The 8034-nt window shown below is 40.8% G+C and overlaps 1 pseudogene; it reads right to left on the bottom strand.

Moving 5' to 3' along the window:
* Positions 1 to 555: 555 nt before the first annotated feature.
* On the bottom strand, positions 556 to 1133 carry LOC149221267 (uncharacterized; annotated as a pseudogene).
* Positions 1134 to 8034: the final 6901 nt, after the last annotated feature.

Genomic DNA, 8034 nt, shown 5'->3' with positions numbered 1-8034 from the left:
GCATCGATGCTCATTTCCTACACATTCGATCCCCCACTTATTCCCAAAACTTATCACCACTTGCAATCTCTCTTTCTGACATTATCAACAATCAATCCAACATACAACTTGGCTCAGGCCCTTCATTGCATAGTCGGCCTCCCTCTGTGAATAGTTTGTCTCAACCCCTCAAATATCCATCATCTCCCTCGCCTCTGTGGCTCCCTTACATTGTTCCTACGACTTCCATATGCATAACATCACCATATACTCCCTCTGCGGCTCCTATACGTTGAATTTGTTAATACCTACACATATGGATGTTATAGCGAGACATAAACTCGGGCTATTGGATTCAGAGTCCAATGGATTGCAGGCACTGTTGACTGAATGAATCTTGAAAGACTATCAAGGTTTTATACAACCGTTTGTGACCATACATGAAACTGTCTATAATGCAAACCTATCTTGAGCATGAGGCAGACAAGAATGAAGTGGGCATAACACTGGAGCTGCTTGTTAGCCAAGCCAAGATCTTGGCCACTCTCTTTGAAATTCTTGTGGCTCAAGATCGCCTCATAGAAGATATAAGACTCCGACAAATAACTCGCCTTGCTTTTCCTCTGGTAAGAAAAGTGTGTAGTTTCTGGGATCGAAACTAATTTCATTGAGCAGCATTTTGCAGCTAAAATCACTAAGGGATGAATAGTCATCTCTTTCAATGAGCCTTTGAACAAAGTACTGGTCGTTAAAAGAAGCATAGCCCTGCAAAAGAGAACATCCCAAACTATTAGCAGAGACTGACTTTGCAGGTCTAGATGGGCATAAGCTCCATTACATATTATGCGAGACTGTCACTTCGCATCAACAGAAACCTTCATAGATGGTTCTCTAACAACCTCAGTCTCTCTTGCATTAGCTTCTAGAAGGTACTTCCTTCCCTTTGCAACATTCTTTTTCACTCCATAGCCATCCTGCAAGCAATGGCCAAGTTCTCGCATCACATCTACCTGGCCAAGAGCTGTTGCTTTCGCACATAGAACTACTCCTGCTTTCAAATCTTTATCCTTTCTTGATCCTCCACTATGATTGAATTGTATAACAGTCAAAGAATGGAGAGCATTTGGATGCAATGCAATTGCAGCCTCTGCCATCAAGGCAAAATCTGAAGCCTTGTTCCTGAGGCAATAGAAGTGAATGATGCCAAGTGTATAGCAGGCCCCCTCATTGCTTGCCTCTATGCATCTTTTAAAAATTCTATGAGAATCATTTGACCATTTTGAAGCTTTTTACTAAAATGTCCATCATGGAAGCATGGGAAAGCACCCGAGGAAGTGTTACAGTTGCATAGAACCTTCTGTACATAAGCATCATGCTGACAAGATCAGAAGGAGAGTTTTCTGAAGAGCTGAGAGCTATTATTCTCTTGGTCGAATGTTGTGTGTACATTGGTCTAGGATCATTCAGGAAGACTGTGCATTGATTAAACACTTGTTAGAATGTTGGTTAGGGCGTTATCTCTGTAGTTAGAACATTGTTCTGTCAGTTACAACTCTATTTCCATGTGTAATTTATGGTATGATCATTGAACGGTGATGCTTCTATGTACATTGAACATTGAATTGCGTTAAAAATAGTTGAAGGCCATGAGCAGTGGTTGGAGCCTTGAAGTTGGTGCATGTTATAAAGGAGATAAAGGAATGCAACTAAAATTGGTCCGACCTGATGTAAATAAGTTTTGAGTAAGGTGAAGTGCTGGTATTGTTTGTGCGTAACTATACTGTATTATTTATGCACAATTTTTGTAAATCATTGAATTACTTGTGAAAGCCACTGAATCAATTTTGGAAACTGTGTGTTTGGCTTATGTGCTGCATTGAACCTCTATGTTGAATGAACTTGGTCATTATCGTGAGGCAGTATAGCAAGCTCAAGCATCGAAGTTTTTTGAATCTCCTTTTTGTTGAGTTTGAGTTGTTGATAAAATGGCTAAAATTACCACTTTATTAGAGTTATTGAGAACTCTAATCATGTCTACTGTTGAAAGCACACTTAAAGTCAGCAAAGACACTCTCACAAATATTCAAACCTCTCTACAAAATGCACAAGAACAGATTGATTTTTTGCATCTTGAATCTCAACTACAGCAGGAAGAATTATAGAAGTGGAGTCATCATTCTGAACCTGTTTATGTTCATAACATTGAAACATACTCCCATAAGCAACAAATTTATCAGATCATTGAGCCCCTTTAAGGAGTAGTTGTATATGCAAAAGCAGAATTTCACCCTGCACTTCCCAAGTCCATCATCAGACCTTGGGAAGAGCTTGTCCACAACAAGCACAAAACAGGTCTTAGATATGATAAGGAGGTGCCCTTTCATATTATAGATTACTCAAATCTAATCCAGTTTTAGAGTGTTCGATTTATTCATGACAATTCACCTTCAGCTATTACATATTCTACTCCTCTTCCACAACAACAACAATAGATTCTGAAATTCCAACACTGTGACCAAGTTGGACATATGAAATATCACTGTTTTGATCTTCGTCCATGTAAGCACTGCCATAAAACCAATCATTCTTCAAACAAATGATTCAAAAACAAGCTTCCTGCAAGAACAAAGATTCATTTTGGATGGATCGCCTCTTAGCAATGGGCTTCAATAGCTCACGAGATATTTCAGTCATATGTCAGAACTTGTTTAGAATTTGTACATGAGAGGACTTTTCACCTCATCTCCTCCCACATAGCCAAGAGAGTCTATAATATTTTATTTGAGGAGTAAGTAGTGGCTCCAATGCCCCACTCATGGGGTTAGTGATGTATGGTGTAACGATGTGTCTTGGAACTTTTGCTTAATTCAGAAGCTTGCTAACATGCCGACAAATTTTCACACATTTATTGTAATTGTTGTAATACTAATCATGAACACTTGTAATGCATGTTTATTTAACCTATGATGAACACTAGAGATATTTCACTTGTTTTAATGCATAATATGTTAATGGAAATGTGTTGTATGTGTTGTTAACGTTGTCTTGTCCATGGTGGCTATCTCCCCGGACATGAGATAGACCTTTCACATAAAGCTTGTTGTAACAACCGTTGCACTTATTTAGACTCATTTGTTGAGTGTTGTACAAGTTATCTTACCTTCTGTGTTGTGACTACCGCATTTGTGTGGACTATTCCTCCGAAAGTTGTGCACGTCCTATTATGTTGTGTGTTCCTAGCCGAGTTGGGACTTCATCCCAACCAACTTGGGACTCACTCTCAACCTCTCCGATTACAGTGAAAGAACCATTGACACAAGTACACTATCATTCACTAGGCATGTGAACCTCACTTCTCAAAGGCAAAGCAGACCACTCTCCTGTGTGAACAAGAAAGAGTTGAGGCAAATCCTTAAGACAATGGTGGCCCGCCATCATACCGGGTGGGACTCCCACACCAAAAGGTGTGAGGTCTAGTTGGGACTTTATACCGGGATGATCCCCTGAATGTTAGTGAATCCAAAACCATCAATATTTATGGCACTAGAAGGAGGGCATCCAGTTGTATATGGTTGAACATCCCTTGACACTCATTCATCAACCATCTGGTCAAGGCAGTAACTCACACTCCCTTTCACCTACATGCGGCTCTGAAATTGGTTACTCCTCACCTCCTAGGATTGAAAACAAGATTTCATATCATCAACTTTGTTCCATCCTTCCCATCACTCGCTAGTTAGCGAAAGCAGTCGGATTGATCCCAGGCATAGAACATCTTCCATATGCACCAAGGAAGCTAAAAGCCACTCCCACAGGAGTTGTTGTATCATCGGTGGAAGAAACAATGCTTGCTACACTTGAAGGTCTAGCAGAAGATATTGAAGATGGAGAGGAGTCTCTAGTCTTCTAGCAAGGCGAGAAAGACACTCTTGTGATCTTGGGATTGAACTCTGGTATAGGAGGTGGAGGGGGAAGCAGTGGAGGAAGAAGAGGTGGAGAAGAACCAACAAACTCAGGGTGGGAACCATTAGACTCTGAAAGAGAGGAAGAGGACGAAGAAGAAGAGGAGATGGCTGACCCAAATATTGAATGGATGACTCAAGGCCCATTGGATCTCCCGGCTATTCTGCACAAGATGCCGAAGTGAGCAGAGAGAATGAACATCAAGTTCAACCCTAACAATACGATGAAGGTAGAATACCACCTAGACAACTTCTACCTACAACTGTAGACCCTTGAGGTATGGTTTGATGACGTAGCATGTGGATTATTCCCATGTACCACAGATGGTCACATAGCTGCATGGTATCACAACCTTCCACCGAACTCTACAAAAAACTGGGGTGCATTCAAATGCATGTTCCTTAAGAATTTTGTTGATGAAAAAACCCCAACCATGCTACTCAAAGAGTTGGGAAGCCTCAATATGGAGGGAAAAGAAAAAGTAAAAGACTTCAATCAAAGGTTTACATGTATTCTGAACAAGCTTACAGTGGACACTAAACCTCATGACTCCATCACTATTGATTAGTACACGTCCGCACTACCAACCAGCATTGCGTAGTTCATCAAGCAAGCTGCAAAACCAACTCTCTTGGAAAGTTGCGAAGAGGCTATTGTTGTTGAGAAATACTTGCACGCGATCAAAGTCATCAAGGATGACGAATCAACGAAGGAGTCCAAGGATGTGAGCAAGAAGCCCCAAGCAATGGCAAGCAAGGGTAGAGACAAGGAACCAATCGATATTGAGACCCTCACTCGCCTTATCAAGAACTTGACCACAAAAGTGTCCGAGCTCAAGCAATGGAAAACAGACACATTTACAAGAAGCCATTAGCCCAGACAGATAGGCAAACAAATCATCAAGCAGCTTATCAAGAAGAAATCTAGTTTGCTTCAAAAACTGCGCAGAAGCCTGTATTCCAACTCGAACAGTGCATAGATCCTAAGTTTTGTTCCTTTTACGAAGAATATCACCCTGAGAAATCTTGTTAGGATTGGAAGTGAGTCGTTAGCTTTGTCTGTAGTCATACACTCGATGCAGAAAGAAATATGCAGGAGCAGCCGGAAGACACTGATGATGACGAGGAGGTTGCACCTGATGAAACATCAAGTTTTGGGCATGTGGTGAATGCATATTAGTGCTCGCAAGTAATGTCGAAGATGAACACCAAGAAGGAGCCCTAAAATCAAAATTATCGTTACAATCTTAGGAGTAAAGTGGCTCCCCCTACACTTGGGAAATGCAAGAAAAGGTGAGACTACTAATGAAGAAGGCCGATCCATGGCCGCCCCCAAGAAGAAAAAAGAAAGAAAGTCCAAGAAGACAATGGTGGATAAGAGTACATCCATGAGCAGCAAGCTGCAAAACACTCCATCGAACAACACGAACATTCGTTCCATCCCGGACATCTCGGTGAGTCTACCACCTCTGGACTATAACATTGTTTATAACATGAAGAAAATGCGAGCGAACATTAGTTTTTTTGAGTTAGCCAAGGTCCAAAGTTAGTGAGATATCTTGTTGCATGCATTGGGATAGACAACATTGGACAACGCAGCCTCTATGAGAAAGGGAGAAAGCACACCTCTCGGATCACTTTCCACTGTGCTCAATACACTCTATATGGAAGAAGAAAACTCAGGTTTCACCCCATTCCTACTTTCATTTGAAGTTTTTAAATACAATTTTCACAACTGATTGGTTGATTCTAGCACGGAAGTCAATGTCATGCCACTCTCCATTGCTAGGAAGATCAATGCTCAATGAAGCAAGACATCCACGTGAATCATCCAACTTGATCAGACATCAGTACTAGCCATTGGTGAACTGTGAGACATAATCATCTGACTATCTCATGACAATCAAGCCCACTAATGCATCAACATAGTTGTTGTGGACATACCAGAAGCATATGGTATATTACTAAGTAGAGATTGGTCTAACAAGCTAGATGGATATTTTTCTACAGACTGGTCTCACATGCAGATTCCATATAAGGACAAATGCAATCAAATCCGGGTGTTATCCAAGAGGTATATGAAGCACAACGTCACTCCCCTTAATGGCGAGAATGAACCGTTGGCCTTCACAGAACTCATGTTTGGAAACTGTCTTCTGGAAACAACATTGGAGTGTTATCCTACATGGATAGCTCCAACCTCATCAGACACATAGTTGGGACTCCTTCCTTGGCCAACCAATCATAATGAAACCTATATAGTTCATTGTACCAATAATAGTAGTAGTAGCAACAATACAAGCATGTCAAATGGTCCGTGTATAGACAAGTTGTGGGCCATGGATTTTGACGAATCAAAAACATATGATGGCTCAAGGACCAGGTATAGCTCAGTCACCCAAAACAATAGAAAATGCATGAATTTAAGCTGCTTGAGGTTCGAATGCACAAACAACATCATTGAGCATGAAGAACTAGTGTTGGGATTACCAAGAACCCTGAACCTCAACATGGTCACACTCAAAGTAGCATTACACTCCGCAAACAGTGTTGATACTTTCAAGAACATAACAATTGATGAAGGTAAGCTTGAGAAATCTTTGAAAAATACAACTGAGGGCAAGAAAGGCAACACCGTCCTTGAGGGGTTGGGTTCTATCAACAAGCTCTATGATTTGTAGAACTTTGGTCAAGGACGAAGAAACAATAGAACCCACAAGCCCACCATTAAGAACAAACAAGGAAACTTGGGGACAAATCACAATCTGAAGATGGTCAATCTTGGTACCAACTACGCGCTGCAACAGTGGTCATCTTTTGATCGCCTAATCAAATGGCACCAGGATGTGTCCATGAGGGTGGATGACGACCTGAGTACATATGACACGTGAATAACCCAACACAGGATTCTAGGTGAAGGAGAAGCCAAACCATCACAGTAAAAAGTTAGGTAAAACACATATGTCGTTTGGACTTCTTATATAGAAAGAATTGACTAAATTGTTGGATGTTTGGGTTACTTACAAATTTCGTTATCATACTTGGGTTTCTAATTTAAATTCCACACATAAGAAATTTGGGAAAATCCTCTTATGCATTGATTTCACGAACTTGAAATGTTCCTAGAATAAAAACAACTACCCCATGCCATCGTCTGGGCCAATGTTGCATGCAGTACCTGAAGCAATGGTGTTGTCTTCACTTAAAGGTTTTTTTCAAATGCCACCAGGTTCCAGTAGCAGAGCCTGGTGGACTTATACTAGTCCATAGAAGCTTGGCCCACACACGTATCATCTGCAATCACTTGATGGGAGGATTGACGACCTTCCTGTCAATGACCAAGATCTCAAGCATCACTTTCAGTAGGCCGGGCTGCGCCCGTGCCATGTACATAGTCTTCTTGCTACTTGTTGTTTACATCTTTTTTCATTTTATTATTATATTTTTTTTTACTTTGTTTGATTTTGCTTACTATTTTTGTTTTCGTTTGTTTTATTTTCTTGGTATATTGCTAATTATTATTATTATTATTATTTTTTTTTTTTCAGGAAATAAGTGTTGTCAACTACTATGTTCTGACATTTGAATAGAGTATGTGGCTGAAATTTGAGGAGACTTGTAACACTACAGCACTTGGCCAGTCTTGTGTGCATCTTCTCTGTGCTTGCTTATAACCTTCAGTTGATGAATTCTTGATGGAAAATATGAGTCTTCTATAAGGGAAGTTTTTGTCCAACCATGAACCTGTGCCCACACTAGGAAGCCCCATTCCTGTACTTGGCCTTTTGCTCTGTGTGTTCAAGCTCATCTAACCAGTTGAAATAGAGAAGGGGAAAATCCAAATGAGCAAACCTATGTCAGAGGTATTACATGCTTCTCTGAAGGAACAACCACTTCTACTCTCAATAAGTCGGGATCCCTCTTCCGCCCCAAAAAATAAATAAGTGCGTATGCACAGTCCTCTTGAAAAATACAAAGGCGAAAGAAGATAAGGGCTTCCTGTGTAGAGAGGTGAAGCATGCAACTCCACCGGGATACTGAGCAGGCTCACTAGAAGTGGAGCAATGTGTATGTTCTTGTGTGATTCCATCGG

The sequence above is a fragment of the Pinus tabuliformis genome, chromosome Q, assembly GCF_031772625.1.
Source record: "Pinus tabuliformis cultivar Carrire ecotype Pingquan chromosome Q, CPIR1, whole genome shotgun sequence".
Taxonomy (NCBI): domain Eukaryota; kingdom Viridiplantae; phylum Streptophyta; class Pinopsida; order Pinales; family Pinaceae; genus Pinus; species Pinus tabuliformis.
This window is presented reverse-complemented; position numbering and strand designations above follow the sequence as displayed.